This window comes from Vicugna pacos, chromosome 5 (assembly GCF_048564905.1).
Source record: "Vicugna pacos chromosome 5, VicPac4, whole genome shotgun sequence".
Classification (NCBI taxonomy): domain Eukaryota; kingdom Metazoa; phylum Chordata; class Mammalia; order Artiodactyla; family Camelidae; genus Vicugna; species Vicugna pacos.
Genome location: NC_132991.1, coordinates 76,649,684 through 76,658,760, shown reverse-complemented (window position 1 = coordinate 76,658,760; position 9,077 = coordinate 76,649,684). Strand labels below are relative to the sequence as shown.

Sequence of the window (9,077 nt, the reverse complement as noted above, 5' to 3'; positions counted from 1 at the left end):
CATGTTTATTTTGAGAAAGCATAGACAGAGGGGAGAGAGCAGAACAAAGCTGGAGAGGGTGTCACGGTTGAGGTCAGAAGTCAGCAGAAAATGAAAGTGCAAAAGAAGAGACCATGAAGATATCCAAGGGGGAAAGGGTGGGCAGTGGAACCAAACGCATAGGAAGAAGATGTTAAAGTTTCATAACATTATCGTTTTATTCCTTTTAAGGAACTTATCCTATATTGTTTTTATAGTCGTTATTTGTGAACATGGCATCTTTTTTCTTTTGAACTCCTTGAGGCTGGGATTCAGGTTTGTTTTACCCATGTTGTGGGAAAGATGGTACACCATGGGCACTCTCAGGTATCCAGCACACATCCAGAAGGGCACTGGTTAGTCTTGAATATTTGTGAGGAGATGAAGGAGCCTAAGTGCTGAATCAGGGTCTTGGAAATTGAGATGACAAATCTAACTCCAGTTTTTTGGATACTTTGATACTTTGTTTATTTTAGAATTCATTTAAATATAATTAAGTGTGATAATCTCGACTACTACTTTATCTCTTATGTTACCAGATGTATATCTCACCAATATATACCATAAGTAAAATAAACACATTTAAATTACAACAGGAAGCCATGTTCATTGTTGAAACAAGTGTTTAACAACTATAATTCCTTTCAGACATTGACAGCTATAGCTATAGGTATATATTTATATATTTTGGTACCATGTAGTTATTCAATAAGTTGCTATTTTATTTACTAATATAACGTGTATCTTTCCACATTATTAGATTTCAGTGAGATGTCAGCAAGTATAGTTTGAGAGCAAATTATGTTGGAATAAATCCATACTGTGAATCATTTATTCTGTGACTTGGAAATCAGATGTTTGGAACAAATGGTATCATTAGTCAGGAAAAGATGAAATTCCTCCTAGGAACTTGAATAGTCGTGAAATATCAGCTCTTCATTGTAGAGCCCAGTACAAGAAGAGCCATTTGGAAGGCAGGACAAGGGTATGGCTTATTTTAAAAGTATTTTTGCTATAATCTACAAAGGAATTTAGTAGTGATTAGTGAATTAATATTTGTAAAACATTTCACAATATATTCAGCTTTAGAGCTATATAAAACATTATCCATAAATATAAATTTAGGGCATGGCTTTGCTTTTTATTTTTTCTACAAAGAAAAAAATTCATTCAGGATAGAAAAATATCTGATGTCTTTTCTAGTTCTTAGTTTTGAACTCATATTCTACTGAAAAACAGATATTCTAGAAAATGATTTAATGTCAGAATTACAATACCTGATTTATTATTCACAGCATAATTTTTTATTAAATACATTTTCAATCCCATTATCATTTTTTAAACTACTTAGCTCCAATCAAAATGAAAATGCCCATTTCTTCATCCTTATTCATGCCTTTCACATTCTAGTGCCCTAGAAAGAGGTTTTCTGCATTCATAAATGAAAAATTCTCGGGGTTGCTCATTATATCTGAAAGATAGAAAGTTGTAGTGGAAATGAATGATGAAAAAGCTCTACAGCAGTAACTGTTTGCTTCATTGTGTTTGGTGCCCCGGAACAGTATCTGTTGTTTTTGTCATCACCAAAACCATTTGGTTCCCTTGCCAGTGTCATTTATTCTCCCTACCTTTTCCTGGGGGTCTACATGGCTTAGTCATCTGAGACTTGAGAACATACTTTTTTGCCTTATACATCATAATTGGGAAAAGTTTTTCTCCAAAAGTAGCACTAGGCTGAAGATAAAGTCCTTTAAAGGGATAGTAAGAAAGCAAAAAGATGTTTTCTTTCTAATGGATGTAAATGGAAATGTAGGTTATGTAATGGGCCCTGAGAAATCCTAACATATTTGTAACATGAAAATGTATTTCCTCCAAAAACGATGATTCTTGAAACTTTATTTTCAAATGACAGAAGTCTTGGAAGGAAACATGAAAGATCTGCTACTGTTTAAAAAGTCTGGGTTATTAAAAAATATATATGCATTCCCAGATAAGACATATAAATTTCAGAAGGAGTGTCTTCTAACAGATTTTGTTTAATTTTTTCACTTGGCATAACAGAGAATTTAACACCCTATTTCATAGATGCCATCTGTTTTGGGTTGACCTTAATTTTCTGGATGATTGCTTTTCTTCAAATATTTCAAGTCATGACTAAATTTCATTTAATAAGAAATGTTTAGGTTAGTTTGTGATCAAGAAATCAGATGCTCTAAATCCAAACAAATTTTAACAAACTGATTTGTAATTGTGTTAATGCCAGGACAAGGTCCATTTTTTATTTGACTCTTTAAAGGCCAATAACACATAGGGGCATATTTATCTTAATTCTACTTCATTCTAACCATAAGCAAAACAAAAAGATAACCTATGGAATGGGAGAAAATATTTGCAAATGTTGCCACTGACAAGGGTTTAATTTTCAGAATATATAAACAGCTCACACAACTTAATAACTAAAAAGCAAACAACCCAATCCAAAAATGGGCAGAAGACCTAAACAAACAATTCTCCATTGAAGACATACAAGTGGCCAATAGGCACATAAAAAATGCTCAGTATTGCTAATTATCAGAGAAATGCAAATGAAAACTACAATGAGGTATTACCTCACACCGGTCGGAATCGCCATCATTCAAAAGTCCACAAACGATAAATGCTGGAGAGGGTGTGGAAAAAAGGAAACCCTCCTATGTTGTTGGTAGGAATGTAGTTTGGTGCAGCCATTATGGAAAACAGTATGGAGATTCCTCAAAAGACTAAAAATAGACTTACCCTATGATCCAGCAATTCCACTCCTGGGGATATATCTGGAGGGAACTCTAATACAAAAATATACATGCAACCCAGTGTTCATAGCACTATTTACAATAGGCAAGACATGGGAACAACATAAATGTCCATTGATAGATGATAGATAAAGGAATTGTGGTATATTTATACAATGAAATACTGTTCAGCTATAAAAAAGAATAAAATAATGCCATTTGAAGCAACATGGATGGACCTGGAGATTGTCATTCTAAGTGAAGTAAGCCAGAAAGAAAAAGAAAAATACTGTATGATATCACTTATATGTGGAATCTGAAAAAAAAAAAGACACAAATGAACTTATTTACAAAACAAAAACAGATTCACAGACATAGAAAGCAAACTTATGGTTACCAAGGGGGGAAAGTGGGTGGGAAGGGATAAATTGGGAGTTTGAGATTTGCAGGTACTAACTACTATATATAAAACAGATATACAACAAGTTTCTTCTGTACAGCACAGGGAACTATACTCAATATCTTGTAGTAACCTATAATGAAAAAGAATATGAAAATGAATATAAGTATGTGTATGTATGACTCAAACATGCTGTACACCAGAAATTGACACAACATTGTAAACTGACTACAGTTCAATAAAAAAAAGAAAACAAATTGTACTTCATTTTGACATTTCATACAACAGTAGCATATTTATTATAAAGGCAAACTCTAGTTCATTAATAGTGAAAGACTGATTATAAATTTTAAAAATTTAATTTAGAAGTTAGAATTTATGATGGATTGATTCACATGTCAATAGACAGTTCATTTTATTTTTGAGAAAAGTCAGTGTTTTCCAAATTGATCCAGTTATAAACTGGAATGCTTGCTAGAAATACAGACTCCCAGCCATCTTATTCTGATTTACTGGATTTGGGGCCCAGGTTTAATCATATGCCCATGTGATTCTTAGGACCCAGCAGAGGTAGGAAACACTGGAACAGAGATGGTTCTCAACTCCTGAGGTATACTCAGTTATCTGAGGGAGTTTTCAAGTAGTGTCAGTGCTCAGGCCTCCTTCCAACACCCATTAAACAGATTCTCCAGGCATTGGAATATTAAAGTAAAAATTCCACTTCTCTAGTCATATGATTCCACACTATACACTGATGGGAGATGGATAAACAATTATGTGAAAGTTTTGTGTTTTTTTTTTGCAATGATAGCTAAAATTCCGAGTAGCTAGAATATCAGCTCCATGAGATCAGGAAACATCTGTGTCATGTCATGTCTCTTTCCTTATCCCCGAGCACAGTGACTTCCATATATATTATGGATGCACAATAATTATTTATTGATTAAATAGTTTCTGTTGGCTAAAATTGTAATTGTCTTCAAATGTTGAGGTCTTGCAATAGATGAACTTTAACAACTGGACATGAAATACAGTCCAAAAATGGTTAAAATTGATACATGTTATGGTAGAGATGAGAGACAGCTGGTGATGCCAGGGGACGACTGATACCTTGGAGGTGAGCCAGGGAGAGCTTTCCCCAAGAAGCCCAGAGTTGGTACCCATCTCAGCAGCCGTTAGTGTCTGTTGATTGGCATCACATGTAGTAATCACATTTTTGAGCCTCCATCTCCACTCCTAGGGATGGTATAGATTAGCAGCCAGGCTTTGGGGACTAGGAGAGCAGAATCCCCTACCTCTGCCTCCTAGCCATCCATTCTGCACCTGGTCCTTGTCAAAGCACACACATATTTTAGTTAATTTTGGCCAGCTCCTCCTGCCCACATCTACTTCCCCTCCTGTTTATCAGCCATTGCCAGTGTGAGATTGGCACTCTGAGACTGTCATTTTGTTGTGTCCACAGTAGCACCTAGCATGGTGCCAATCACACAGTTGTGGCCAATTCTAATACTTAGAGATGATGAATATAATAAAGAGGAGAAGAAGCCAGGAAAACACCACCCTTAGATAGGAAAGGAAAGGGTAGTGATGGAGGACAGTGAAATGGCAGAAGCTTTTAATGTAGTTTTCATTTTTACCTTTTATATAAATTTGAACACTTGGCTAGGATGAGTCTCAGCTGTGAGAGGAGATTGGAAGGCCACCTAGGACTGGGAAAGAAGTAATTAAAAAATACCTGGAATGCTTGGGTACAGTTGAACTAGCAGGGCCAGATGACTGGCAGTGTAATGCAGTGGAAGGAGAATTGGATGAATATTCAGAACACCTGGGTTCTATTCTCAACTACTTACTAATTGAGTGACCTTGGGGAAAGAAGCTCTCTCAACCTTGCTCTCCATACCTGTAAAACGGAGATAATATTACCTACCTTAAAGAATTGTAGAGAGTAAATTAAAAAAATCATGAAGTACTGTTTGGACCTAGGACATGTTTAACAATTGCAGATATCACTGCACAGCTGCCAGCCTTTGCTTTTGAGAAATGAAGGTCAGTTTTCTGCAAGGTAAGTATGTGTATCAGTTTGCACTGATACCTGGGAAACGAGTGGAAAAAAATCACCAGCAATTTAAAAGAACCAAGAGGTTGGGAAGTAACCCGTATGGCTTTAAAAGAGCACGTGGTGCCTTACCAAGTTTATTAGCCTCTATAATTGAGGAAAAGTACCCCAAATAAGGAAATGACAGTGGAATCTTCATGATTATTGAGATATCATTGTAAGCTGAGCAGTTTGAAACTTTCAGTACTATGTTTGTCTCTGGCATATGTTTGCTTATCATTAATTAACTTATAAATATATTGTATTATGTCCTGTATTTAAAGATAGTAAGGTAAGGAATCAGCTCAAGGATTTCACATAAAGTTGAGTCAGTTTACCAGGATTTCGTAAGAGTTGGTTTGAGTATACCATGGACTCTGAGATGGGTGGTATTCTCTAACATAATTGAAAGTAAAGGAGTTCAAGCTATTTGTAATCAGTTCCCTATGACTGAGGGAATTGGAATGTCTGTGCCATTGCTTTACAGAATTCTCGAGCATGGTAGAAAGTGAAAAACTCTTCCATGTCTAGTGATTATCCACAGACCTGGAGCCCCGAGGGCAGTGCTTCTCCGGAGGGTTGCCTGCTAATCAGCAATAGCAGAATTATCTGAAGAACTTGCTAAAAATGCAAACCCCCAAGTCCCTTTGCAGATTTACTGAATGAGAACTCTGGGTGGAGCTTAGAGAGTGAATTTTATCAAACATCATCAGGATTCTTAGGCTCACTGAAATTGCTGATCTGCAGAGAAGAATGGTATTATTCAACATCTATTAACATCCGTACTATGAGTATGGCTCGGAGAATTGAGAGTAACATTAAATACTCAGATGAGTCTAAATATGAAGGGACAGTTACTATTCTGGAAAATTGAAATACAAATCAGTGATTTTGAAAAATTTGAAAGTGAGTCATTCAAACACAGAATGAATTATTTCAACAAATAAAGCAAGGGGATATAATTGGAAACCAAAACTCTATGTTGTAATAATAGCCATCTCCTTGGATTGATACTTTCCAGGTCACCTCCTCAGAGAATCTTCACTCCTTCCTAGATTTTTTCTCTTTTTTTCGCCTCCAGGCAGAGAATACTGTTACCAGGTTAATGAACCAAACTGCTATACTCCCTGGGCTCAGTAGTTCCCATCCTAGATTACACATTAGAATAGCCTGGAACAATTTTAAATAATACCAATTCCCAGTCCCTCTTCTCAGTTTAATCAGATTTTTTATAGGTGGGGCCCGGGCACTGGTGTATTTTAAATGCTTCCAAGTGATTCTAGATTTGAGGAGGACTGAGAACCTCTGTGTAGATAAATGGAGGTGGGGTACAGGAGGTGGCAGGAGAGAAAGATGAAAACGCTTTTTCACTCAGTTATGCTTGTATATAAAAACAGAAGTTTTAAATGTTTAAGCAGGCATATCTGAATTAGCAATATTACTAGCCACACTCAGTGTTCAAATCAGTTTTCGCTTTGAAATATTCCAACATCTGACTCCTTTAGCTTCATTGTCCTTGCCAAATTTATGGTTTTCATCTCTGTCTGGGTAACAATTTCAGAAGTCTTGAATCTGGCCTTCCTGTTTGTTTTGATTATTTGGTCTGCCTGAAACCTAAGATGTGAGGATGTTTTCCTGGGGGGCCAATTCATTCTTTGGTGACAGGGTTTGTGGATCTGTCAGGAGAGTTCTTGCATACACACAACAGATTAGTTACCGATTTTGTCTTTTTTACGCTTGAGGTTGGGATCAGATGCCTGGATCAGCAGTCGGCAGGTCATGTTGGAAAGGTTTGTCATCCCTAGTGTGGTCATAGCTATGACTGCAGCAGAGTTAGCCTGGTTTCCTCGTTACTACGATGATTTGTTCATTCACCAGATTTATATTAAACACCTGAAATATTCAGGTATTTTACTGGGCACTGAGTACAGTCTATCAAGATAATATACCTAATCCTTGTCTGGTAAGCAGCTCATGTTACTTCTTTCTCTCCTGCTTTCCCCCATTCTTCTTCCCACCTCTTTCCTTCCCTCTCTGCATTAAGGAACCTGTTTCTAACGTTCGTGGAGCCTGGGGCAAGAGTACAAATGAAGGCTGTTTACTAAAGTATTTAAAAATTATAAGACAAGTTTACAAGCTGTTAAAAGTATTTTCTGTTCTCCTGCATTGAGAAATACACCCTTGTAATGAGGGAGAAGTGTTGGAATTTAGAATTCTCAGACTCCTCAGAATTTTGAGTTAGAAGATGGTGGTTCTGGGAGAGCCCACTCCTGGGACCCCGCACCCAGCTACTGCTTTTTCTTTTCCCACCTCTGGCTCCTCCAGCTCTTGGCGGGGACCTCCCATACATGCATGTTAAACATGGAGCTTACAGGTCAAGCTCTGGCCAATGCCACTCCCTCACCCCTGCCAGTCAGCTGCTCCTTGGCCACTCTGGAAGTGTGCACGACAGTTTGGTTGGCTCTTGAGAGGGCAGGCCCTGGGGGGAGGCCTAGGCAGGCACTGGGAGTGGCTTGGGGCTATATAGGCAGGGAACTTTAAGGTCTTCCACTCCCAGAGCATGGTCAGTGTGGGGGATGGGTACAGGCTCCAGGTAGACATGTCCCCTTGACCCCAAGGGGAGAGATGCAGCTAGAGGAGAGCCTGAGTGGGACCCCTCTTAAGCGTGGCTCCCTTTAAAGTTGAGGTTCCTCTTAACCTGGGTCTAAGAGTGGTTCTGCTTTTACTTGCCTGCTTACTTTGCTAATTTAACATTTATTGAGCACCTCCATTAAGTACAGGTCACAGTAGATACCATATGTGTTCGTGCAGGAAAGGAAGAATGAGGGAAGGGTGGAAAAAAATTGGTTTTTCCTCTTCTAGTCTCCCTTAGTTTCTCCACTGGTTTGTTTGGACTCTACACATTTCTTGGACTACCCCCCTGCAAGGTGTCCGTGGCCTATCTTTGTCATGAATACAATAAAGGAAAGGAGAGACAACTACATTTCCTGTCTAGGACATTACTGACCAGGGCCTGCACATATCAGGCTGGGAGCAGAGCGGACTGAGTGAGATTTAAACTGGCACGTGGCACATATTACACGTAAATACTAGTTAGGCTTTATACTCGAGATATAATTCCGAATTTGGGGAATCTTTTACATCTATTTCAGATTATGCTTTAATAAACACAAATTCATCTGTGTCAAAATCTAATTGTATTTTACTCTTTCCTTGATGAGTAAAGAGAGTTCAGAGGCAGTTACAGCAGTTTACTTCTGAGCCCAATAATAAATATGCAAATACATGCTAAAATAGAAATCCAATTTGAAATAATTCAAGTGAAATTACATAGAAGTGGTTAGCTTAAATTGGGACTTTCTACCTGTCTCTTTTTATTTGGTTCTGTGTGGAGAGTGTGGAATCAAAGCCAATATTGAGACTCAAATTACGCTGAACACACACAGGCACTTTTCAAACACCTTGGGCTTTTGTGAGACTATTAAGGCAGCTGTTAGGATTGTGTTGTACTTGTCTTGGAAGAAGGATACCTGGCAGGAAACCCTTCTAGGTAAATCTGAAAGAGGGAAGGATAATTGAGGGAAAATACTAGTAAGTACTCCATGAAGAAGTGTGCTCTAAAAATAAGGAGAGGCAGTTGGCAGTGAAAGTCCTTGAAAAATACACTGAGTTTGAGAGAGAAAAGAATGAAGGGAAGTAGGCTTTCTGAAACCAAGTCTTAGTGTAAATTGGGTAGGAGATCTCTGGGACTGTGCCTTGATTGCTTAACCAGGGTAATTGCAGGGAGGAAAACTTT

General features: G+C 37.9%; 1 long non-coding RNA gene across 3 annotated transcripts in view; it reads left to right on the top strand.

The window, feature by feature from the left end:
* The window catches only part of LOC140696460 (uncharacterized), a 62,560-nt gene that overhangs the window by 1,989 nt on the left and 51,494 nt on the right, over positions 1-9,077 (top strand). The gene's annotated exons all lie outside the window — the stretch shown is intronic.